This window comes from Pezoporus occidentalis, unplaced genomic scaffold, assembly GCF_034315485.1.
Source record: "Pezoporus occidentalis ecotype Australia unplaced genomic scaffold, CSIRO_AGI_Poc_V1 ctg15, whole genome shotgun sequence".
NCBI classification, from domain to species: Eukaryota; Metazoa; Chordata; class Aves; order Psittaciformes; family Psittacidae; genus Pezoporus; species Pezoporus occidentalis.
The window spans coordinates 2,691,602-2,718,493 of record NW_026913316.1 but is presented as its reverse complement, the minus strand read 5'-3'; the positions used below and the strand labels follow the sequence as shown (position 1 = coordinate 2,718,493).

General features: G+C 38.4%; 1 long non-coding RNA gene across 2 annotated transcripts; it reads right to left on the bottom strand.

Moving 5' to 3' along the window:
- Nucleotides 1-1,031: 1,031 nt before the first annotated feature.
- On the bottom strand, nucleotides 1,032-26,572 carry LOC134159678 (uncharacterized). 2 transcript variants are annotated; one of them, XR_009963250.1, is made up of 3 exons: nucleotides 26,481-26,572; nucleotides 2,541-2,591; nucleotides 1,032-1,798 (listed from the first exon to the last, which is right to left on the bottom strand). It is a non-coding gene; the product is annotated as an uncharacterized LOC134159678 (long non-coding RNA). The 2 variants fall into 2 exon arrangements; XR_009963251.1 differs by having other exon boundaries at nucleotides 1,032-1,795.
- Between the last annotated feature and the right edge of the window lie 320 nt (nucleotides 26,573-26,892).

Here is a 26,892-nt window from a genome sequence, read left to right as displayed (position 1 = left end):
AATATCCACATAGGTTCAGTTGCCTGAATCTAAACTAGACCTTCAAATCAAAATTATTGACCTGAAGGTTTCATTGATATTGACAATGCAGTAGTAATTTTGAGAAAAATATTGTTTGCTATGTCTACTTCAGTTTTCAGCATGGAGCTTTCTTAACTAATGCTAAAGACACACAGTGCTGCGACTTAGCTCGCTATGACTTACAAAGCTGACCTGAATTTAAGGACAATGAAAGGCCAACGTTGTCTCTCTAATCTGTTTTTCCATTTCTTGTTAGTTTACGTACATATGCCTCAGTCCACAGTATCCTTTCCCAGGTCATATGAAAAGAAGCATAAATGCATTTTAATAAAAAGATTATGAAGACCTACAGCAGAATTGAGGGTCTGCTTTTTGACAGTTTCTTTTTCTCTTTTTTTTTTTTTTAAGTCTGTTAATTTGAACCCCCCCCCCCCCCCCCTTCTTTTTTCTTGAACACCAACTGGCCAGTTACCTCCTATTTTTATTCCAACAGCTATTATATAATTTCTGATGTCTGATCAATCTCACCAAATGTTTTTGGGGATAATCTTTGACAAGTCATTTTGGGATGTATGACAGAACTTTATATTATTCTAAAAGCACAACCTAATTCTTAATTAGTATAATTAATTGATCTATTGTAGATTTAAACCCCATCTGCTTAAAAGAAACTTCATTTAGAATTGTTACTATCACATTCTTTGTTTCTCCTTATAGTCTTCCAGATTTTTGTTACAAATGTGCTATTGAAAAAATTACATAAAAACCTGAAGCGGACCTGGAATAACACTTCCTATAAACGTACAAGTTTACGTAAAATGCATGCAACTGCCATTGCATGGTAAGTAGTAATGCTGGTAACACAAGCATCCCAGATGAAAATCAATGAAATTAAACACTTTGAAAATGTTAAAATGGTAACAAAAACACCAAAGGTAATACCAAAATAATTTAGAAGCAAATGTATAATAGACATAAGCAAAAGGAGACCACTATGGTGGAAGGGCTGGTCAATTTTCATTATGAGCATTAGTTTTAACGAAAAAGTGACTTTTCAATGACAAAGGTAACCCAGTCTCACTTGTTTGGCTAGACTTGCATGGGAGGACTATCCAGAAGACTTCCATAAGAAGACTATCCAGAAACAAACATACTGATTTCAGTGCAATAAGGAATCACATGCACCTAGAAAATATAATAGAATTTGTTTCTATTGGAACAAAATCCATCTGGAAGCTTGGGGATAATATAACTGGACAGTGAACACAGGTAGTTTTTTCTTTGAAATCAGTATGAGAAGGAATGTGGCTACTAGGGTCTGTCAGTGCAGCTCGGAACAGAAACACAAATGTTTAAAAAGAAATAAAAGAAAAAATCTCAGTTCACTTAAATTGACAGAAAAGAAATACTCAGATTTGAAAGTCTAGCGCAGATTATTCATCACAGGTGGCATATTACAGCCATTTATTTGTGTGCCAGTCAAAAATTAAACAACTTACATCCTACTGCTACTATGATTTAATCTGTTAGATATATAGCTTTAATAGAATGAAACCAAGGGATTTACAACCGCATACTCTATTGAAGAAATCTCAACTTCTAATAATTTTACTATGATGGACACCGTTTCATTTCTTGCTCTCAGGCTGTGTACATATTAATGTCAAAAGAAATGACTGGTCTTGGGGAACCCAGCAGAAGAATGGAGAAGTAGGTCTCCTTTTAGGATATAGTGTATTTTATTCAGGGTCAGTGATGTCCAGCCTCCAAGACACTACTATGAATGAATTTATTCACTATTTATGAATTTTCCTTCTATCTAACCTGTCCTACCTATTCACTCCTCCCCCCCCCCCATTATAAAAACTAAGTTCTTCCTAAGTAAAATTCTAATACAAGTTGGCCCTTTGGGGTTTAAAAGCCATTTTGGTCATTGTCTCTGGGGAGTCCGTTAACGAGTGAACATCTAGGCAGACACACTTCAAAGCCTTGGCCAGCTTGGTACATTGCACTTACAATAATGTTTTCTGAAGTATGACTGTAATTATACTGGAGTTAAAGTCTCTCTAAAAATAGAAATCCAGCAAGCTACAAAGGCCAGGGATATTCTTTGATTCTGAAGATCTATACTGTATAATTTCTAGTATCTTATCAAGCACAGCTTGGTTTAAACTAGCTGTTAAAATGTTTATAAATCACATTTATTCTATTACATTTACCAATTTGCTTCATACAAGTATCACAGTTCTCTATAAAGCTGTGTCCAGTAAAATAGTCAGTCCTCAAATCAGGCAAAATTATAGCACAAATAAACCACCACCAAATAGAACTGACTGTAAAAGGGGTATTTCTTTGAGGGGTGAAAGTTGCTAGGTCTGTTTTAGTGTAAACTATGTGAAGAAAAAGTACCTTTTTTTCAGTTAACATTACATTTTGTGAATTAGTGATGATTAAAACAGCACTGGCTGCAACAAAAGTAAACTTCAGGACTGAGACCATAAGTTTTAAAAGAGACTTACTGAAGAGACTCTGCCTGTTGTGATCATTAGGAATCCCCAGGCATAACTCACCTGAACAGAGAGGATTATATTTTAAGTTAAGGCTAGATTCAAATATGAAAAATTATACTTTCACTTTCTGGACTCAGAAAGACAAAGAAAAAATGAGCAAGGTATCAATATCAAATCAGTTTGCCAAGAAGAGTGTGCTTAGACACATATAACAGTGAATAGCTGCACTTTCTATCTGATATCACATCTGTTTTACTGGGACAGGGTGCAGTCATCTATTCAACTCCCTTCTGACTCAGGCATTATTGTGTTTACTAGGTGGGAATGCAACAGATATACTTTATGTGTATAGTTTCAGTCCTGACCATAACCTTTACAAAGAAAACAGTATGGTACCATATAAGCATCATTAGTTCCACAGCAAGTGAAGACAACACAAACAGGAGCATAACTGAGCAAAAAGAGCTAAGACATAGTGTGATACATTGCTGGCTGTGCAGCATCCCTCATCAGCTCATGTGCTTTAGAACAGTTCAGTCCTTTCTTAACTGCGTCGCACAGTGGTTTGGGAAAAAAATCCCTTAACTGAAGCTCACTGGCATCCAGGTTAATATAAATCAGATTTGCCGGTGCAGGGTTACTTGAGTACAAGTGTTTCAGCAATACCTTCCTCCTCACACGTGCCAGTTACTGCACCACCTAAATACCCTATGCAACACAATTCTCCAAGTACCCTGTTGAGGAAGGTTACAGTATGGTTCAAAGGCCACAGCAAGAAGGTGGGTAGAAATTTTACCTCTTCCTGGTAAGCTGGGAGATAATGAACATTTACGAAACAGGTTATTTGGGGCTTAATTCAGAAAGTGCATGCATCATGACAGAGACACTTCAACCCTTCTCTTGAATGCACAGTCTGAATTAAAGATAAGATCCTTTCCACATAGCTTTATTTTGGAATGGCTGTGTATTAGACCAATTCCCAGTAGGAAAGACCTACTGGAGCTTAAGAGTGGTTTCTCAGAAGCAGCTTACCTTTCTTCAAAAATGTATTCAGTTAATTTGAAATAAGTCACTTACTGTGAGAAAGGTGTATGCAACAGCAGGAGCTAGTCAGAAGTACCTAATCTAAAGTCACACACATCCAATTTGCACTAATCCTTTGCAAAGAAGGCCAAAGTCTTGTGCTGTTTTGATCGCTGTGCTAGTCTCAGAATAACCTGTTTGCAACTGATGTCACTAACTATATCTGCATTTGCAGCATCTTTGGGTTTACCTAAACTAGAAGGCTGCTGAAAATAAACTAGGACATGAATAATACACCCCAGCTGTTGTATACAAACTCCCTGTGCGGATATTGTATTCTACCTGGAAGAAGCATCTGTACTGCAGTAAGAATTGAGACTGCAACCTGTGCTGCCACATCAGATTTAATTTCACTAGCTCATATACTAACAGCTTCAGCAAGAGAGGCATAGCTACTGACTTGCAAGCAGTGCAACAGCACTGCAGTGATGGACCTAAAAGAGAAGTGAGCACTTGCAGGTGACCGGATAACAGGGACCAATTTTGTTTGTTAATGACATTAAGGTTTGTGTCAGCTGTGCCACACCACTGTCAGCAATGAGGTTCCTGTGAGCACCCTCTAACTGCTTCAGGCAGTCAGGCAGATTAGCATGAGCAGTTTGAAAAAGAGGTGGGAAGTAACCTAGTTTAGTTTGCTTGAAGCAAATGGTTGTCATGACAGGGAAGGAAAAGCAGTAGCAGAAAATAAAATCTTCAAATTCTCCTACAAATAAATGATTCTGTTACTTCTCTCCTAAACAAACCAAAGAACTTGTCAGAGGCCAGCACAGCCATTAAGTCCCAGTGCCAGTCCCCAAATAGCAGCATGCCGCGTAAGCCCACCAAACATGATTTATGATGAAAAATCCAATTAGAAACAGTGGACATAATATTTGTGATCTATTGAGAACTCACTGACAAAAAGAAACCAATCAAACAAACAAAAAAAAAACCACCCTAAAACAAACCATGACTGAACTTATCTTACACAATTTATTGCAAGTGCTAGTTCATGTGCACAAAGCTCATGTTGCAGGGAGGGCTCAGGATACCCAACCAGCTTGTATTCCCATTCTGAAACCTGAGCTAAGATGCCACAGAAAAAGATATAGTGGCCACCAGAGTGAAAATTGTCAAGACTTTTTTGCTGGTTTTAATTCAAAGTCTTGCTCAGCTTTATCATACTTGCCTTTGTAAGCCCCTAAACAACAGCCCAGATATCTAAATAACCACCATAATTTCTTCTAGGCTTAACATGTCAACTCTGATGGGAAGCTACAGACAGGAAAGGAGACTCACACAGAAAGGCGCAGTATGTTTTCACAGAGGAAGCTTAACACAGAACACTAATAAAAAAGCAGTGGGAGCTTGGGGTGGTGGTCCTGTTTTTTGGGGTTTTAGTTAATCAACCAGAGAAAATGAAACATTTCAATTATATACAGAGCTCAGGCTAAGACTATACCAGGAAAAGTAACTGAGTAATCAGTCAAGCACAAGGCATCAACCATGTGAATAGATTTATGGATCAAATGAACTAAGTTCAGGGGACTAATCAATAGCTTTGGGGGAAGAGCTGGCCTTTAGGAAGACCTCCAGGCTGGAGAAAAGGTGTGACAGGAGCCTCAAGAAGCTCAGCAGCAGTAAAACAGTGGCAAAGCAAAAATCCTACAGCCAGGAGAGAATAACCCCAGGCTGGACATCCACTGGCTAGACACGTGCTCTGCAGAAAAGCAAAGTTCACAAGTTGAACGCGAGCTAGTAGTTTATCCTTGTGATGAAGACAGCCAAGCATGGACCGGGCTGTGTTAGCCACAGTGCAGGAGACAGGTCAAGGAAAGAGATTACTCCCTTGTATTTAACACCTGTGAGATTCCACCTGGAGCGCAATGTCCAGTTTTGGCATTTCCAGGGCAAGACAGACATTGAAATACTGAAGTAAGTCCAACAGATGATCACCAAGATGAGTGGGAAGCTGGAGCACATGGCACGCAAGGAAAGCCTGAGAGAACTGATTGGGTATTAAGAAATCTCACCATGAGTTTAGTCACACACCAGCACAGTTGCCCAGACAGGCTGTGGAATCTTCACCCCTGGACATATCCAAATGTCTACTAGACAAGGCTGTTGCAAACAACCACACATTAGTTTTCCCTTCTTTGAGTGAGGTTGGACCAGGTGGTTTTCACAGGTGCCTTCCAATCAACAACAGTATGCATTTCTGCATAACAATACCAATTTAATATCTTCCTTTCCATTTCTTCAAAATGCACCCTTCCTTTCAAAGAAAGGCTTTACTCTTCCATTTGCTCTCTTTGCTTAAGCACAAAAAAAAACTGCAACAAAACAAAGAACCCACACCACCACCACCAAACAAACATACTAAAACTGTACCATATGCTCATTTTTCTTTTCCTTATTATAAGAAGCCTCAAAACACCTCCTTATATCAGAAAAATTTGTTTCAATCTGCTTGGCTAGAAATGTTCAGCTTCCTGGCATGCCAGCTAACTGCACCTCTCTGACACCTAAGGAATCTGTTAGCACCTGGAAACCAGCTCCCTAGCAATTGGGTCATTACTTAAGAGAGAACACTAAACTGTAAAGGTGACTTTGCTTGTTAGAAGCTATTCTTCTATACCTTCCTCTGTATCTTAGAAGCTATTCTAAGGAGGACAGCCAACTATTTCTTACTGAAGTGACTTCACTGATGACTAAGATTTATGGTTGATGAACAGTTTTTTCCCTTGCTAGCTGAGAATATAATTCTTCAACAAAGCTCAAAGTGGGGCTTCTGTTTCAAAATTCATTCTCCTTTCATCATTATTTACGGCGCATTTTGTAACATGGAACAAGATGTTTAATAAGCCGAGCTCACGATCAATATATATGCTTCCACATACAACGTCTGTGGATATCACACTAGAGGAAGTTGAAAGATTATCTGTATTATAAACTACTTTCAGTTATATCACTGCTTTCATCTCCCCAGTACAAATGCTTCTTTTCCTTGTCATAATTTTGTTTCTACAGTTTCTTGTTTGTCTTTTTTTTCCATGCATTACAGGTTACTCTATGCTACCACTTAAGGATTTATTTCCTGCAAAATTATGATGAATAGTAGATACGAGAAAAAAAATACAGAACAGGCAGTTCTAATTGCTAGTACAACAGCTGGGTTGTTTTGGTTTTTTTTTCTGTAGCATATTTTAGGTGGGTTTTTTTTTTTCTTTTTATTCTATTATTTCAGCAAAGAACTAAGATACAAAGCTCATAAAAGTTAGGAATTTAACCTTAGGATGGTCAGAGAAGAAAAAAAAAATGCAGTGTAACCAGGAGAAAGGAGAGCAATTAAGAGATCATCAAAAGCAGTGTTCCTGGGCCTGGACTTGTACCTAAAGACATGAATTGCATAATGCTTGCAGATTATTTTTATTATTCACTGTCTATATAGCACAGTTCACACGCCTTATTACAATACACATAAGGTTCATAAATATATAAAATACTGTAAAGTGTTTTGGGGTTATTAATCTAGTTTTATATAAAGCAAATGAAGTCTATTCCAGCCCAGGAAAACAGCTCAATCGACAATTACAAATTAATTTTTTTTATATCAAGTTCCTTGGGTCACAAGAGAAATCAACGCTAATCACCAACTTGCTACTCCAGTTATTTCACTAAGGCCAGTCATAATATAGCATTGCTTTTTAACAGAATAAAAGCCTGGTGTAAACAAACTGTCCATCAATATTTAATTAAAATATAATGAGGAACAGGAAATGCAGTTCTGTGTACTGTTTAAGGTTCTGTGGCACCATTTAAACACTGCATCATGTGTCACATAAGCTTGTTGACAAGGAAGCCGATGTGACACCTAAGCACAGAGTTACTGAGGTAACACCATTCATTTTAACATTCAGTCCTAATTTTATACATATTGAGGAAAGAATCCTTTTACAGATTCCTGCACAGATGAACCACCAACACAAGGGTCCCACCAAAAGCCTGTGGAACCCTGTGAAAGTATTTCCTTTAACTTACATGGGTTTTTAATCATGTTATGTACTATTACATCAAAGCAGAGACATTCTGTGAGCTTTTCTAAATCCCTTCTCAAAACATCTATGCTTATTGTCCATTTCACAAGCAAATTACTACTTTGTTGGTTTCACTTTAAAAGCACGTAAAAATTTGGCAAGGAAGTGGAGAAAACTGGAGTTCCATCATTTCGTTTTTAATTCACACAGCTGCTTAGTGTCAAAAAGCCATTAAAATCAATGTCATCATACAGAAATGTACTTCATTGATTTTATTATTTATAACTTTGGTTAGTTATTTATGGAATTTTAATGGGAAAATTCACAGATTTGGGCCCAAAATTCATCACAGAACAAAAATGTATGTTCACATCTTGCAGGCTTTATACCTCTAAATTAAGATATTTATGACATTAACAATTTTCCCAGGATCTCTCTCACTAACACTTAAACAAAAGAGTTACAAGTGTAAGGTAGGGCTTTGTTTTCATTCTTTCTGTAACGTAGTAAAAGGACATGAACCTGGCAATAAAACCATGAAGCAATTAAAATACTACTTTATTATTCTAAATATTGACCGGGGATAAGTGTACTGATAAAAGAGATTGTAAAGCATTACCAAAATAAGTGACCAAGACCAAAATGTTTTTTGTTAATAAATTGTTTTAAACAGTACCTAGCTTAGGACCCAGCCCTACAAAAGAATGCAAAACTTTTTTTACTGGAAAACAAAACTTTAAAGAAACTTCTGCCTTACAAGAAATCACCTCAATAATGAGTATGGTCATATTCAAATCCGCCCTGCATTAGCCAGCTCAGTTCCAGAAAATATGGGAAATTGAACCACAAAGTCAAGGACAGACAGCTGCCAGTACAGGGCTGCAATTGGTGACTCACTAGAAAACATCAAGTACCAGCTTGGAGACTGGCACATACTCATCTGTGAGATTAGGCAAGAGGCTGAAGTTGATCTGATTAAATCGATGCAACATGTGCATCAACAAGTACCAGCCTGCAAAGAAGTTTTACAAACCTCACTTCATATAGATTCAAACTGAAAATCTAGACGATTTCCTCGACAAATCCTGACAGCAATAACAAAGAACTATTTCATTTCACCCACACTCAGCCTTGTCAAAACTGTCTTAACTCCACAGTCTGTGAATAAAATCCTTCTCAGCCCTAAGGTCACTGGAGCCACCAGGTTGGTGCCTGTGCCTCTGACCAGAAGACTCCCACTGAAGTATGGGACTGCTGGCTCCTAGTCTCCACTAGACATGAACTTCAGAGTGTCTTGATATACCTTATAACCTGTACCTTGAGGTCCATAGTTCTGTTGAACGCCAAAAACCTACTCTTACTTCCTCAGCAGAACCACTTAAAGCTCCTATTTTAGCTTATTTAACGAAGATAAACCACTGAAATCACTAACTGGTGCACTCTAACATAAGTGCGGATCACCACAGGCAGTCCTTTTCACACCCCCAGTAAAAGAGCTAACCACTAAATAAAAGGAGAATAGAGAAATACTTTTGCCTTTTAGGTTTCTTTATCTGGAAGGCTCCCAGAAGTTTCTACTTAAATTATTTTTTAATTCAGATGGAATTTGAAGTAGTTTTGGTTGAACAAAGCCGTATTTCTACTAAATACTTATTAATAGGTAAAAGTACTGTTCCAGAACCATGTAGAATATCTTGATTCTGGCCTAGAGAATTCAGACAAGAGGAATTTTTAAAACACTAATAAAATTATATTATAGCCTGTTTTCTTCTTGTTAAAGGTCAGCTGAGCAAAGACATTCTAATAAAAACATTTTTCTAAAGGTATACTATCTGCTGTATTTCAAACTAAAAAGTGCTGAAAATACCATTACTAATGCAACTTAAAGAAATATAAATTAACTCCTATGTAACTTATGAAGACAAATTTTATCCAACCACACAAGCTCTGTTCTTCTGAGAGTTTACTCAGGTATACTTCTAACAGAATCCATTTGCACAGATAGCTATCTCAAGCTTACCAGCTACCATTTAAAAAGTAAAAGCGATTCGGACAAAGCACCTCTTTTCTTTACAGAGGGTATTTTCGCCTATTCTTTATGGCCACATACAAGAAGCCAAGACAACCCGTCACAACACTACAATGACAAGAGATCCATAATACCCCTTACAGCTTTACATGCTTCATTAATCAGCCCCTAAAACAGAATCCATTGAATGCATCTCGTAGATAAATGTTCTACCTATTTTATACGTAATCCTAGAAATATGCTACCGTCATCTTTCCTGTTTTTTCTCTCTGCTTTCATTTTGATAACATCTACTGTCAGCTGTGAGAAACAGTACACTTCCCTTTCTGAAAGTCCATTTTGCAATATGCTGTGTGACCTGCTTGGTGCTGGGCACTCAATTTGCTGAGACTTGAAAATTCTCCCTCTGGTTGAGCAAAAACTGGAGAAAGAGGATGTCAGTAACATTTACAGCAGTTCCTGATGTGGCCACGTGGACCGAAACTTTCCTAACGCTTTCCACATTGGCTACAGCTGAACAGTGATGGCAGCAGAATTTTTGTAGTCTCTCTTTTCCCTATCACATGACAGTAAGGTGAACTGAGAAGGTACATGCAGTGCACTGGACTATGGTTATTGCTTGTCTGCCCTCTGCATTCTTTATCTGGTTTTAATCCTTTGTGGTCTCACTTCCACAGAAAAATGCATACCACTCAGAGTTTTATTCCTGTACTTTACATCCTGTACTCTCTGCAAATTTTAAGGCTAAAATATATGCTGATTATACTTTGAAACTCAAAGTTCAAGCCCCAAAAGAATGACAAAAGAGCATTTCAGCAGTCAGTATTAACTCTGACATATACATCACGTTTTACTTTTGTAGATTTTCTGCCTTTTTCTGTTTCTCCTCCTCTACTCTGACCCTGCTTATGCGAGCAAAGAGAAAAAAATCTGATAACTTAAACTGTATCTCAACCCTTTAATGAACTAGACATTTTTCAGACTTTTAGAGTATAAATAACAGCTGTGATTTCATCATTTTGAATGTTCTTTCTGCATTTGGATTTCAACCAAAAGTGGGAGCAGAAATTATGATTGTTTCAGGTACATCTTTGATAAATATTGCCAATGTGTTCATGCTACGTGGGACACAATGATAGATATTGTCTATGTCAGAGCCAGAATGCTTGAAGACTCACAAGGGAATATGTTCTGGCAATAGTTCTGGTTCATTTGCCTGCCTAAAACACACCATTGATTGTTGGAACAATAAAATCTTCTGTATGCATTTGCATGAACATTAAACTTTAATATCATGATTATACCAAGTTAATTGCATAAGTGAACACATACATACATATCAAACATACCAGACTTCTGCATAATGCAGAATCTTACTACACAAAAACATCAGTACTCAGGTTGACTTCACAGCCTTAAAAATCGATACCAAAAATCTGGATAATTTGGAAAAGCTTTGGTTGTAGCCGTAAAAACAATCTAAACAAACAAGGAAAAAAATTTCCATGTCTGCCCCACAGCATGTACAAAACCAATGCAATGTCTGAAAAAAAAAAAACAACATTAGGATTCATATTCAGCATAAAACCAATCATGAAGAAGGGTGATTTTAAAACTTTCTCTCTCCAGTTTACACTTTGATATAAAGCCAACTGAATTCAATAGGATTCAGAAGACTGTAGATTAGACAGAATTTGGATTAGACCTTTAGTTCTTCTAGATGCATCAGTCCAGATGCACTGATTCATGGAGAAATTGTTTTTATCTGCAAAATGGGTGGGGAAAGAAATAATTTTGCCTTTTATCTGTACAAATAAATAAATAAATAAATAAACAAAAGAGATAAACTGGCTTACATTACTTGTAAAACTAACCCAACGTCACAATTGTTATTGTTTTATGCCCCTGTGATGAGAAACTATGAAGCCTGAATGAAGCAGGTATGAAATTCCCCTTCAAACAGAAACATGGGAATATCAAAGAGAAGAGTATTCTCTGTGACAGAAACACCTATGGCAGCTTGCAGACCTTCACAGGATGAAGGTACATCTGAATAGAAGTCCTACTGTTTTAAGGCTGTTAAGACTGAAGAGAGAAGATGAACAACAATTGAAGGAGAAACACTAAAATAGAATTTTAACTCCCAGACAGACAGCGTCTTGCTTTTTCTGCTATTTGCCATACACAGTGTAGTAAATGCAAACCAAATACTTAAAAAAAATATCAGGGATAGGAAAAGAGCATCTTAAAGCTATCAGAAGTTTGAATTAGAAACTTTATGTTAACTTGATGTTTTTAACTCAGGTTAAACTCATGAAATTTTATGAGGTTTTAACTCATGTTAATTGCATGAGGCTTCAGTTATAACATTGTTAATTCTAATCCAGTTCAACTGTTCAATCACCAGTAGGTTTTTACCATCAAGCTACTGAATTATTATCCTTGTCTTCTTACTCTCACTGTTAATTTCTCACCTTCTTCCCATTCTTTTTCCTTACTCAATTTGAAAGCCTGCTTTACTGTTCTTAATCCAGACCCTATTAACCCTACCTCTATCCATCCGTCTGTGTCTCAGTTTCTTTTCACTGTTAGACAGAGCTTTTAGAATTCCAAAATCTGTTTCTGTGCTTATTAGTTACCAGCTGAGCAGTCTAAATTGGTATATAGTCACACCATTCAAGCAAAATTGCTCTGTTTTTCTAAGCCTCCTTATCTCTGTTCAGTCCTTGTCTACTTCACATCTTTTTGTGGCTACTCAATCCATGTATTTTCCTAGTCTCCATAAATTGCCACAACAATGTCCTAGTATGGGTCTTCATTTACTTCTCTGCCTACTGTTGCTGTGGTTGCTTTTCCCCTCTACTTCTTACATCCTAGGGGACTCAAACTAAAGATCTGCTTGCTGCATGCCAGCAGCAGATTCAGTGAGACCATTAACTGTAGAAAGAATCAGCAGCAGGCAGAGAACATGATTTTGTCTCCCTACTGCCATCTCTCCTCATCCAGCCCTACCCTGTCCTCTGTATAGTACAGCTTCCCAGCATGGCAAAAGCAGAGAACATTTGAGAGTAGCCCATCAAAAGGAGGGCCCTCAGAGGCAGTGCAAGAACCATATGACACATGACATGTCAAACCAACCTGGAGCACTTCACACTTCTTCAAACTGGCACCATCAACACCCCTGAGCCTGGCTGCAGCTTCCCCCACCCCTCAGTGCAGGGACACACTTCTCAAAACTTTACATCATATTCAAGACGGATCATTCAAGCCCTCCTCTGTACATGCCCAGCCACACTGCTATGTCAGCAGCAGCAGGACAGATGGACAGCCCTTACACTACTCACACAAAACTCCCAATAGAGATTCATTCCCACTGCTGATGCAAACAGCAGGAGCAAAAGAGGTTTGGCTTTGACAATAAACATGTTTCTCTTGGCAGAAATAATGCAGTATTTAACCAAATCTTTTGTCCTGACTTGTGCCCTGGAGAGGTGCCTCAACTTCTACCTCTCATCACCACTGGCCTACTAGCCCAGCAGACTGGCTGGCCAGGCTCTGCTGCCCCTGGCCATGCAAATCATCCCTGCTCACTTTGCACCAGATCTACGGGCTATTTCCAGTGAAAAGCATGTGGGTCAAAAGGAAATCAAAAAGCTAACAGACATGCCAGGATCTGTGGCCCTGGTATCTCAAGGAAACTAAGGAGCAATCTGCTTTTTGCAGACTTTCAGGCTGGGCTAGCAGTAGGAACTACTGCTTGGCACTCTCCCTGCTGTAGCTGAAGTCCTCTTAGTCAGAGCCCAGTCCTTAATCTTCTTGGTCTTCTGCCCATTACTGATCTCTTTATGTCCTATGTTGTTTTATGTTACCTCAGAGGCAAGATTAACCACTTTTCATGATGCCACTAGATTTGCAGGTTCTTTCAGCAGAAATATTAAGAAATCCCTTCTCATAATTCAATTTTTTCTCTCCCCATTATCCTCTCCAATTATTTTTTCTAAGCATCCTTTATACAGATTTGTGTATTATTTCTATATCCCACTCTGTTCATATTCTTTACCTTACTTCTTCCAGGAGACACACATAAAAAAGGAAAATAGAGCAACAACCATATGCTTCTTTTCTGATCTGTATCCTTATTTCCATTAGTAGCATCCCATTACGATGAATGATTCATGGAATTAAGATCCATTGAGTGTAAAGCCAGCTTACTTTAGCACTTAAATGGACTGATAGCAAAGAACAGTTGAAAGACTAACATTTGCAAAAAGAACAGCTGTTTTTGAAAGAACATATTTCTCCAAGACTTAATTTACCCCATGAAGTTTCACTGATTAGGACAATAAAAGCTCCACACATGTAAGTTATCTGATAACTTGAAAAAGACAAGGGTTTTCTTGTGCCAAAAGCATTTTAAAAGTACAAACCAATAAATACTTACAGACCCACTGAACTTTCCAAAGTATTTCAGGCTTTCAATTTATTTTAAATGCAGCTCACTGTGGCCATTGAAGCTGATGAAAAACTCATTTTGATACATAAAAAAAGAGAAGATTTCACAGTATCACAGTATGCTAGAGATTGGAAGGGACCTCAAAAGATCATCTAGTCCAATCCCCCTGCCGGAGCAGGAACACCTAGATAAGGTTACACAGGAATGTGTCCAGGCGGGTTTTGAATGTCTCCAGGGAAGGAGACTCCACAACCTCCCTGGGCAGCCTGTTCCAGTGTTCCGTCACCCTCACTGAGAAGAAGTTTCTTCTCAAGTTTAAGTGGAACCTCTTGTGTTCCAGTTTGTACCCATTACCCCTTGTCCTATCATTGTTTGCCACTGAGTAGAGCCTGGCTCCATCCTCGTGACACTCCCCCTTTATATATTTATAGACACTTATAAGGTCACCCCTCAGTCTCCTCTTCTCTAAACTATAGAGACCCAGCTCCCTCAGTCTTTCCTCATAAGGGAGATGCTCCACTCCCTTAATCATCTTTGTTGCCCTGTGCTGGACTCTCTCCAGCAGCTCCCTGTCCTTCTTGAACTGAGGGGCCCAGAACTGTACACAGTATTCCAGATGCGGTCTGAATTAGCATGATGTAAGACAGTCAAATCAACCTTTGTGCATGTGTAACACTCACAAAGTAGGTTTTATCTGTTACTCTTGCTATCACTGAGAAAATGACATTGCCTTGAGAAATATCATATTAGAACACAGATTTTTATTATTTTTTTTTTAGACACTTAGAAATGAACTCTTAATTTGTTACTTCCTGCAATACCATCTAATTCAAGAATTGCTTCAGAAATACCTTACTATCCTCAGACTATCAGGCATTTTTGCTTTCAGGTTAGGGTGTTACAATCCCGCACACAAAATGTATTGTGCTGATGTTGCCAAAAGAAAATTGTCACCAACATGTATCGTCTGCATTTAGTTCCATCATTAGCCGCAGTTAAACACGCAACTCAGATCATGCAAAGGCAGGCCGAGAAAAATCTGTAATCTACTCTTCAAGCAATAATCCTAACAAGGTTTCAACTGTTGCCTCTTGGCTAATTATACATTACTTACGTTTGGGAGCAAGTGATTATTGCCTCTGACACAGACCTGACGAAACTAGGGAATTTAACTGTTGTTTTATACACCACCACAATCTACATGCTAGTTTTTGCCTTACATTTGGTTTGAAGACACTACAAGAATTTACAGAATGTCCAAGCAGTTCAGGCCAAAGGTTCATTGAGCCCAGTGCTGTCTCTGCAACAAAGCAGTAAGAGATGCTTTTCAGGAATATCATGAGTCCACTTTCTCCAGTCTATACCCTCCTCCAGCATACAGACTTCCTGAATTAGGAATGATGGACAAAACTCCCCTGCACTTATACTATCCATCTATGTAGCTGTCTTTCATAAATTCATGCAATCCTCTTGAACCTGCTGGTACTATCCACCTCCAGTTTCCTGTACTGGCAAACACCAGAAGTTCACAACCTGAAGTGTAAAGTACTTTTGAGTGCTTGAAATTTATCTACTACCATTTGCATCTAGTGACCCTCAACTCCTGCATTTTGGAATTGATGAACTACAGCTCCAATAACCCTTACATGTTCCCTTAATGATTTTGCAACCTTCCGTCAGCTCACCTCTCAGCCTTTTCTCCAGACTGAAGAAACCCAGATATTTCAAGTCCCTCCTCACTCTGTTTCCTCCACTTTATAATCTTAGTTGCCCTTCCCTTTATGCCTCCTGCAATGGTACTACATCCTTCTTCAGGTCAGGAGGCCAAAACTGCAAGCGGCAAGTGAGATGCAAGTGCATGAAGACAACAGCAAAATAACACACTGCATTTTGTCTTTAAAATCCTTTGTGATGATTGCCACAACTTTACAAAAAAAAAAAAAACAACAAACCAAACAAACAAACAAAAATCCCAAACAAACAAAAAAAACCACCACAAACTTTTTTTTTTGTTTCTGCTTCAAACTGAACTAATAGATTTCAAAGAACTATCAAGACAGTCATAACAAGTCCAAGAGCTCATTCCCGAGTTGCAACTGCCAGTTATGACTACACTAAGTATTATGTTCAGAGTGTCTCAACCTAGTCAGTGAAGCTTTAGGAATAAGCCCCTGCCTTTCCAAATCTGCTTTGCAAATAAAACCTTGGGCTATGCAGACTTAAAGCATATTTGGTTACTTGATCTTAGCTTCTATTTACAAACAGAATATATCACAGCTTTACTCTCCAGACCTCTAGTCCCCACACTCTAGGCAGTATTTCTGCAGGAAACCTCTCCCACCTCTTTTTAACCCAGCTTCTTGGAGAAGCAAGTCCCATGCAATTACACTATGTTTGCATGTGATAATTTGCCATTCCACTCCCCAGTTATCTTTGAACCTGCTAGCCAATTTCAAACACATTAAACAGAAGGATAAAAATCTCCAAGGCCATTATATCCTTAAGGTTCACAGAAACAGGAAATTGGAAGGAAAAGGAGACCCTGATCAGTGCCTCCACTAAAGGACAAGCTATAACATGCAGTCATCCTTAGCAGAAAGCCTGCACAGAAAGCAATTTTCAGGTCCTCAATTGCACAAGAAGTTTCAATTGGAGCTTTTACTTCGGTAGACATCAGAGAATGTAATCATGAGGTACAAATCCATCAGAGACCAATCTTCATTATTCTAACACTTGCAGAAGTACATATTGATTCACCTCGGGTAATGACTCACAGGAAACCACTCAGGTTTTTTCATGGCAGGAGAGGAGCCTGGGCCAGATGCAGCCTCAGCTGCAGTTACCAACAGCCCCTCTGTTCTGGCTTGAAGATATGCTTGGATAAAATTCTCCAATTGGTAGTTTGACTAGTGCCCCATACACCAGTATAGCAGAAGAAGACAAAGAAAAGCATAAAACAACAACATATTTTTACTGCAGCAAAATCCATACTTGTCAAACACAATTGCAACAATTTGCAGAACAGAGGCTGGCATTCAGTTTTGGTTGATAGGATTAAGAGCAAGGAGAAAGAAGGGAATCATCCCATGCTTCCCACCAAGTGAAAAGCAAGGAGGTCAGAGCTCAGCTCTGGTAACAGCAAAACCCTGCTGATTGCTGAGGCAGCAGCTGTGTGCCATGGTCAACGATTTGGCTGTGCTTGAGGACCTCCAGGAGAGGCAGCATCATACGCTTCCCACTCTGTCCCAGACTTGACAGCGGGTGAATGGTTCTGCTATTGAAGGAAGCAAAATACCCCGATGTGCCTAGTTCACATGGCTCCTGACAAATGCCACTTTCCCACAGAGATATTGCATGTCAAGGCCTTGGGGACACCAACAGTGTGTGAACCATAACTGTTGATGTGATAAGTAATAGTGATAAACCAATGAGATAAGTTATTTTTGATCATCAAGTCCAACCATTCTACAGTACCGCTGAAACCACCACTAAACCATATCACTAAGGGCCTCATCTACACAGTTAGTGAATACTTTGAGGGACAGGGATTCCACCACTGCCCTGGGTAGCCTGTTCCTATAATCTTCCACATTTTCAACAAAAATCAGATATTCCCCTCAGTAAAGGAACTCATTTTCCTGCACACTTATCATCAAAGCATTTAGTTCACTTAGGCTTTCAAATGCAAAGTATACCCTTCATAATTTCAATAAGTCTATTAGAGCTTTATGTATGTAGGCAGCAGCTTCATGTGAGGAGAGCTGACCTACACCAGATGATGCAATACAAGTGAGAAAACAGAAGTTATCAAGCAAAAGAGCTGTCCTTTTTGGCAAATTGATAACTGAAAGGATCTGTGTTGGTGCTGTTGTACTAACACTACACCAACATGATCTGATATTTCAAGCTAATTGATATACCGATATTTAACTTCAGCCTTTAGGAAAAGGAGCTAGGATACTGTAGCATCCATAGTTATAATTTTCAATGTTATATAAACCACTGATGGAGAACAGCATGAATCTTCAGTGTATGTGTGTCCTGTGACGAGAGTTTCTGCACATAACAGAAGAGGTAGCATGCTATTATCCAGATCAACATCAGTCCTTAGCAGGAATCTCTTCTGTTCAAAAACAGAACAGGAAAAAGTGGTTATTATGGCTTCAGTAATAAGCATTGCAGAATGCACAATCTGTCCCCAGAAATAGGGAGAGTGAACATTGGCTGCTTGCTTTGTCATTTTTAAAATAATCTAATTCCATAAAACAATTCAGAGAGAAGTCACCAAAAAAAAATTATTAAAAAATAAAGAAGCAGCAGAACAAGGCAACAGCATCCAGTGGTGATAGCAATGGTCTCTGTGCTGGGGCAACAGGGGTGGGTTAAGAAAAAGACCTGGAAAGGAAAAGGCTAAAGATTAAATTAGCTTTGTTCTAAATCATCTCAGGGTGTCATTCACTTGAATTTTGCAGACAGCCTGAAACAGAAGAGCCAAGAGAAATAAATATGGCTCTTGTCAAGTTTAATGGCCTGTTAATGATAGTTTTTGTGATTTGGGCCTCTTTATTGCTGATGATTTTAACAGCAGTGAGTTCACAGCATGGTCCAAAGTTAACTCCCTCTAGCACCTTTCTGGGTGGAAGAGCTGACAGAAATGTAAACAGCTGCCAATGTCTTCAGATCTCCTCCCCTAGCATTTTTTATGGTGCAGTTTCAAGACAGGGTGGAAGTACACTGAAAAGTAAAACTGAGTTTCCCAGCAGATATACTGATTTTGTTTCTGCTTAAGATTATAGCGCAAACACACAAAGCTGCTGTAGAAATCTCTTGGTGTTGAAGAACTCAACGATTTTGCTATACAGCACACACAGGGCCCTCAGCAGAGAGGAATTAACTGAAGCCGAGAATAATGCTGTGACCTGCACAGCTCGTAAACCCCTAATCATAAAGGACACACAGCAAGACATTGTGAATCAATGAGGCAGCACGAGAAAACATTTGCAGTGGAATTTTATAGACATACTTTGTCTCTTCCCTAAAACAACAAGACAATTCTACTGTACCCAGAATTTCTAATTAGCCTTTACCAGCAACAATATTTTACTATTAATTAGTGCTAGTGGAAATGAGGTTTGGTGGTGGTGGTTTTATTTTTCAGTTTGGTTCAGGACATCTTTCCTGCTAATGATCTCCAGATTTGTACACAATTTGCTTTTTCAAATGACAAATACTGCGCTGGGAGGAATCAGACGAAAGTGTACCTTTAAAATTTGTGCTGTTTCTATCAGTACAGTCCTAAAAATGCCATCCTTACTGAAGCTGCTGGATGTTTGTTAAAAGCAATAACCCCATTAAAATTTATCAGGTTCCTTGGATGAATCCACTAAATACAGAAGAACAGCTGAGGGACACAGAGGTTATGTTTCAAAATAAAGAGATTACAAAAAACCTATGAGTACACTTGGGAATAACCCAGGTACTGCAGAAACTTTCCCTGCAGTTATTCAACTAAATTTTCCTATGGGAACACGTGAGGGTGAGAAAAACAAAAGCAATAACATAGGTTATCACAATCACCTAACTCCATACTGCATTTACTACAACCTTACACAGGATAGAATAATGGAGCATAAATTATTCTGAAATACAAAACAGAAGAAACTGAGAAGCCCAGAAAATAATCGGCATTGTCCCAATACCTGCAAGATCCCACAACTGGACCTCAACTCAAGTGCTTGCTGCCCTATGAGCCTATACCAAATTTGTAAGTTAACATGAATTCAAACCATGGAGCTAAACATAGATCAATATCTTTGCTCTCCAGTGTCAAGCTGAGAATTGAATAGTTCTTTTCAGCTTAGAAGAAAAAAAAAAAAAAACAAACTAAAAAAAGGCAGTATGAATTTAGCGTTTTCCTTATTCAGTTATAGAGAAGATTCTTGTAGGGGAGAGAAAGTGAATTCTTATCATTTGGAAAGGGAAAAATGGCATTTCTGAGGCTTATGACTTTGGTTGGTTTTGGATTTTTACAATATCATTTCTCAAAGCTCACTGCATTTCAGCTCAATTTACATTTATCTTGCCATTTCCCAATAAATCAGCAAAACTGAGCTTTGTTCTGTTACAGAATATTCTTTGAAAAGAGCTAATCTGAAAGTGACAAACCAAGGGGATTAAAAAAAAAAAAATGCAAAAAGATTTTGCAGAAGGTAAAAAATCCTAAGGCAAAAGGGACAACCTGCTCAGGACACGCCTTTGAGGCCATAAAGTGATACTTTTCTATCTGGTTACATAAAATATTGCTGCAAATTGCAACAGTTGCAAGAACTGCAACCGCATCTAAGTTAAGATCACAGTAAACAGAACTGCATTTAAATTTCATTACATGCTTTTGTGAAATTCCATGCAATTCTTAAAGAAAAATTTGTAGGCTTTCAGCAAGTATGTCTTGAGCAGCGTCCTCCTACTGATGGCCTATGCAGCAATATGTAACAAGTTCTTAGACTTGAGCCTTGGTTTTAAATTTTAATAATACTAATCATGGGGATCTTTCTCAATTTTTAGTTTAAATGAAGGTCATGAATTTAAAAAAAAAAAAAATCTTGTATAATAAGAAATGCTGATTGATGCTGGCCCTTTATATTCTCACACACTGCAATACTAGTTGAATTTACTATTCTGCCCTAGTCAGTAAAGTCAGAAGCAGTCTTTTCTTTGACTTCCGTAGATATATACATTGTTATGAATATACATACAACAGCCCATAACTTTAAAATGCTCACTACGTACCTATCTACCTATGGCTGTGCATTGGCTACAGCCACAGCAACACAACAAGGAAAATCTTCACATTAGGAGCACAGTCAAGATCTTTCATTTTGTATAAGCACTTTTCTGCAGTGCCTTCAGAAACAAATAACCTTCTCCAAACTACCTTTCTCTTGCACCGGAGTATTTTGTTTCAGCTTACAAAGTCTGTCTTTTTTGCCACCCATACAGCTAAGATGCCTAGTGAATTCCTCCATCCCAGTAACAAAAAAAGGCAGCAAGCTCTCCTTAATCTGTAAGGCTGCACAAAGAAAATATAGAAAACTGTCTTTAATGAACCTTAATTTGTATTTTTCAATTTCATTAGACCTTACATGCCATGACATAAAAACTGCACTTCCTGAAAATATGAATACTTGATTTCTAATTCTGCAGATAAATGAACTAAGCACAAGGCCAAAGTGGTAGATACAAATGGGAAAAACAAAAACAAAACCACAACAACCCACAAAACAACCCACAACAACAAACAGCATCACACATAAACATTGCATGCATACATAATTATCCACACATTTTTTAGACTTAAGCTTATCTTTCATAAGTCTTGAAATAATCAACTACTCATTCAACCATTTTCATGGAGAGTGATGAGCACAATAGATTTGCTCTCTCAGAGGAGAGCAGCTGAGAATAACAGAGTGGCTTGCAAAGCCTGCTGGATTTTAATGCACAGCTCATGGCACTACAGTAGGAAAATGCAGGAGATGTGCTACATAAGGAACTTGTTTAAAAACAGTTCTTCACTTTTCAAAATCAGGCAGGTTTTGAAGCGTTTGAGCCAAACATTTTCACATGTACTTCGTAGCAGCCTTCCACTGTATGAAGGGGGCCTACAGATGCTGGGGAGGAAATCTTCATTAGGGAGTGTAACGATTGGACAAGGGGTAATGGGTTGAAACTTAAACAGGGGAGATTCAGGTTAGATATAAGGGAGTTCTTTACTGTGAGGCACTGGGATGGGTTGGCCAAAGAACTGGTAAATGCTTCATGCCTGGCAGTGTTTAAGGCCAGGTTAGACGGAACCATGGGGTGACATGGTCTAGTAAGAGCTGTCCCTGCCCAAGGCAGGGGAGTTGGAACTAGATGATCTTGAGGTCATTTCCAACCCTAACTATTCTGTGATTCTATGTATCCCAGTTTACTAAGTAGAAGGAAAACAAAAAACAGAGGAAAGAGGTATCCACATCCAACCAAAACATAAAGACATACCTTTGTCTAAAAAGGAGACTGAGAGAATGAAGGGGATTGTTTAGTTTATGAAAAAAGTTAATATAGTACCTTATCAAACAAAAATCTGCCTGGGTATTTCTGCATAAGTAGAACTGATATGTTTGTCATAATGTAACTCCAGTATTTCTAGCTGTTCAAATTACATTGAAGTACAACACAGATGGACAGTATTATTTCAGCTCTATCTAAACACAGCTGTAAAGAATTTTTTCAGCCAAGGCACTTTGATACCTACAATGAATTAAATTTATGCAGACCCTCTTGGAGTGTCATACAATAAAGAATGGTTTTCAGTCTTTTTAGCCCATGACACCTGTGCTACAAACCATCCGCTCTTATGAGTTAATCACTATTTATGGAAAGTGCCAGTTATGGTCCCTGCCTTTAAGAAATGGGAAAGTCGGTGTAGATGTTGGGATTTAGCTTTTGTTGGCAGAAGTTCCTGAAGAAAAATAGAACAACTTAGTAAGAATATGATATTTAGAGTCATTTTTATCCGTTTCTTGAAGGCTATTTGTTTCACTGTGAGAAGGATTAGACTAGTTTAAATATTAAACTCATAGGCACACATGAGAAGAGAAATAATGGCATTTAGTTTAGGAAACAGGGGAGCAGACATCTTTATCATTACAAAAGAGCGCTGTTGAAAATGCGCAAGTCAATGTAAAATCTTACTGCAGACAGAATACAAAACAAGCTCTGGAAAATCTTGGCTAGACGTCGTTAAAGTTAGTCACAGCGTATAAGCTGGTCATTTAGTTCAGTTCCTACCTTGAAATAAACTACAAAGCACTTTGCTGCTGTAAATACTTTCAGAGCAAACAAATTATTGAAATCACTACCTTCCCAAAAGAACTATTTGAAACATGACTTTGGTTTAGTTTCTCCTGCCTCCCTCTTGTCTTTGCTTCACACTCACTGCCTGTTGCATAGATTCCCACTTAGCTGATCACCCTATTTCCCATGGAAGAGATCCCTGGTAGCATTCAGCAGCTCTGTCTTGTGTGCTTCAGCAGAAGATGAAAGCAAGAGGCTACTCAGGCTCCACTGGGCCAGAGGGAAAAAGGCAGGGTAGGGAGGGTGTGTGTGGTGGTGCCTACTCTCATCACAGATGTTCCCAGATGATTTTTCAGTTCAACTGAGCATTTGGCTTACATTTCTCATGAAAGATCCAAGCTGCTGCTTAGTGCTAAGAGTCTGGGGAGGGTTATTTCCTGTAGAAATGTAAAACAAGTAGCTGATCCAGCTGCATCCACGCTGAAGTAGATAGGAAGCCCTGGCCACTGACATAGCACACTTCAAATTTATCTCTCTCTGAAGCAGTGTGACAAATAAGAGTTTGTTGATGCACTCTTTCTAGAGTGACAGGCAACAGCAGCTATGCACTATGCATTTCTCTTGGGGGGAAAAAAATTAGCCATCTGTGAACCATCTAATGTTTCTGACTACTTTTTTCAGTAGAAGTGAAAAGGAGATGCTGAAAAAAGTTTTGAGATGTGAAAAGGAAAGCTGGGCTACACCTGAGAAAACGGTAAAGCCTAGGGCAGTGGATTAAAAAACAACGGCTCCAGCGTATTAAAGAGCATCTGGAAAACATTTCTTAAACAAACAGAAGTGAAAACTCTGTATGGTGTTAAATCTTAACAAGCTGACAGTTGAAGGGATAAAAAGAGTTCTTATGACCCAAGGATAAACATGTATGCAAGTAATAACTATATAAATGAGACAGGAAAACTGAATATACTAGTGACATCAACTCTTCATCCTAAAAAGGGCTTTCAAATCACTAAGTCCTCCTTTTTTTTTCCCCCCCTCGATGCCATCTCATATAATCCTACTTGTAATATTAAGCTCAATTTAGAACACTTTTCAATTAGTATGAACGGATATTTTCATGCCCAACTTGTACATCAGAGAACATGATATTATGATTCAAATGCATCCAGTGTTATGTGCATGAATGGACAAGAGTGCTTAGAAATGTGCAGCAAGGTTTGAACAGATGCATGCTTTTTTCTTTTTAGTTTTAAAGAACAGTCTTTTAGACACATGAATTGGAGTTCTAAGAGATGAACTTTGCAGATATAGCAGGAATGGTTTAACCTATCACCACCCCTAACTCTCCACATCATCCCTTTATGGAGGTTATCGCACAACAACAGAGAGAAATGCATGACTTGGTTGATCTGGCTCAGCAGCACAGCATATTAACTTAAACCACTGATGAAGGTCTGGTTTGTGTGAAGACATCAGGTCATAAAGTGAACCTATTGATGCTGTGCACACAGATTTTACCAAATCTGCAAAGGGGCAGTAATTTTGGGGATGACAAACTAGATGCATCTGCACCTTTGTTCATTCAGTGAACGTGAGCAAGACCACTCAGCCAGATGGGTACACTCCTCAGATGTGTTGGCAACACTCACATTGTCCACTTGCTTAACTGGCCATATCTTCTGTTCATTCTTTTATTTCAATTGGGTCACCTGGCCATTTTTTATGCTTTGCAAAAGGCTAAGCATAAGTCAGATGTCCCAAGGCCTCCGCTGTCCATGAGTGTTTTAAAGAGTATGTAATACTGAGAAAAATAATGTAGTCATTGTAAATAATTCAGGATTAGATTTCCATCAGAAGGAAAACAAAAAAGACTGAATGCTTTAATCTCTGCATCCAGAGTTTTACTGTCACAGAGTTAGAATCCCGCAATTTTTCATAATTTCTAAGTGCATGTTATGCCTGAAAGAAGACTGTTCCAGTCTAATTCAACTCCTTGTTACTAATTTCTACTGACCTTGCTACACACATCACCCAAAAAAAGTGAAGAAAATCTGTATCTAATAGATAAGTTCCCGCTCTTTCAAATTCAGTTGTCAAATGTGGAATTCTGGTTTTAGGGAAAAAAAAAAAAAAGTGAGAGAAATTTAGAAAATAAATTTATTGTTTGAGTTGCATTTTTCATGCATGGAAGTGGGTTTAAAAAGAGAGTTAATGAAATGTGTTAACTTCAGCAGAAATCAAAACATTTTCATTTTAGAATATCCAATGAGCCCCCCCAAAAAAAATTTTGAAAACTCAAACTAAGGTGTAAAAGGTATTAGCAAGCTCCGTGGTATTTAAAATTCTACCTTGTCATAACTTGTCTGAAGCACGTAACAAGGGGGGAGGTAACTTATTTAAGAGCTAGAAAAATTAATTTAAAAAAAAACAACCTAGATTTTGTTTACTGTGTTCAGATACTCAATATCATGCTGCTGTCAGTCATGCTCTGTCCTAGCTAACAACTATTAATCTTAGTTATTATCAATTCCTCTGTGATGCTGAAGTGTTAAAACCTGTAATATCCTAAATGACTGCTACAAATGCATTTAAGATAATAACAGCTCACAATGTGCAAAATCTTACTGTAAAAAATGCCAATAGCACACAGAAATCACTGATAATATCTACTATGTGGGTTTATTATACTTCACAGAACTCATTGAATTTACCAGGCAAAACTAAATGTAAATTTTGTCCCCATTCTTCTAAGAGACAGCAAATCTGAGAAACTACAGCTTTGAGAAGGTGAACTACTCTGCATTTAAAGTGCATATATAAAGCGAAAAAAGTAATACTGAAATGGCTAGACCATACATTTGAAGTATGGTAGATTTTATATGTGGAATTTATATCAGAATAGAATCCATTGCATCTTGTAATTCCCATGTTTTGCTGTACTTCTGAGAGAGCAAGCACTCAGACAAGACAGCATTGGAAGTGGTGACATCTTTAGTGCTTATTCAGTTGTACTAATGTCTCTCAGATGCAGAGTATCTTTCCAGCCACCTCCTGTTTGCTTCTCTTTTCCCTTTCTCCTTCTCTTACACACACACTTGTGTACCCAGTGCTGTCAAAATTTGGAAAGTCCACATCCAGGCCAAAACCTATTTATCATTAAACTAAAGCTTTAAACAAAAAAGACACTAAAAACCACCCAAACAAAACAACAATACCAAAGAAAAAAAGAAAAAACATCAAACAGGGGGAAATAACCAGCAACACTCACTTTTTCCTCTGTCTTCCTCTCTCTAGCATCACAAGAAAATAATTGCTTCCCTGAAGTATATAAAAAGCCTGAAAGTACAGCAGTGATCTTCAAGCATACATGTGGGAAGAAATCAAATAATAACCACTAAGAGGAGTCAAACGTGTTCAACACACTGTGCAAAAGCACATCTAGTACTTGAGACAGAGCAATAAACTCATTTAAGGTGTTTGTGAAGAAGGAAACTGCTTTTGTACTCAGAATACGTACATAGCCTACTCACTCAGATAAAGAATCCTCCTGCTGCCAGCTCAGACCTTTCCCCAGCCCCTCCCTGGAAGGCTGCTAGTATACACAGGCCAGCTGATACCTTTATATTCCTCAAGAAGATAAGCTTGAGACCTAGCTAACCTCTCTCAGAAATAAAGTCTTCAGCACACTTGTGTCCCCCATTTCCCTCCTACCCAGTCTTCTTCAATTAAGGTTAAAAACTGTAGGGAAGCACATGGGTGCAGCTGAGGTGATGGACTGTTTTCTGCAGCTCCAACTCCTATCTGTTCTGTCATTTTTCAGCTGTAAATCTGATCAGAAACATACTTTTCCTGCCAGAGGAAAAGGATGGCATGGAGGCTACACAGAGGAGCCAGTACTCGGCAGGAGTAACCTCATATCTCTCAGGTGAGGTGTGTTTTGCT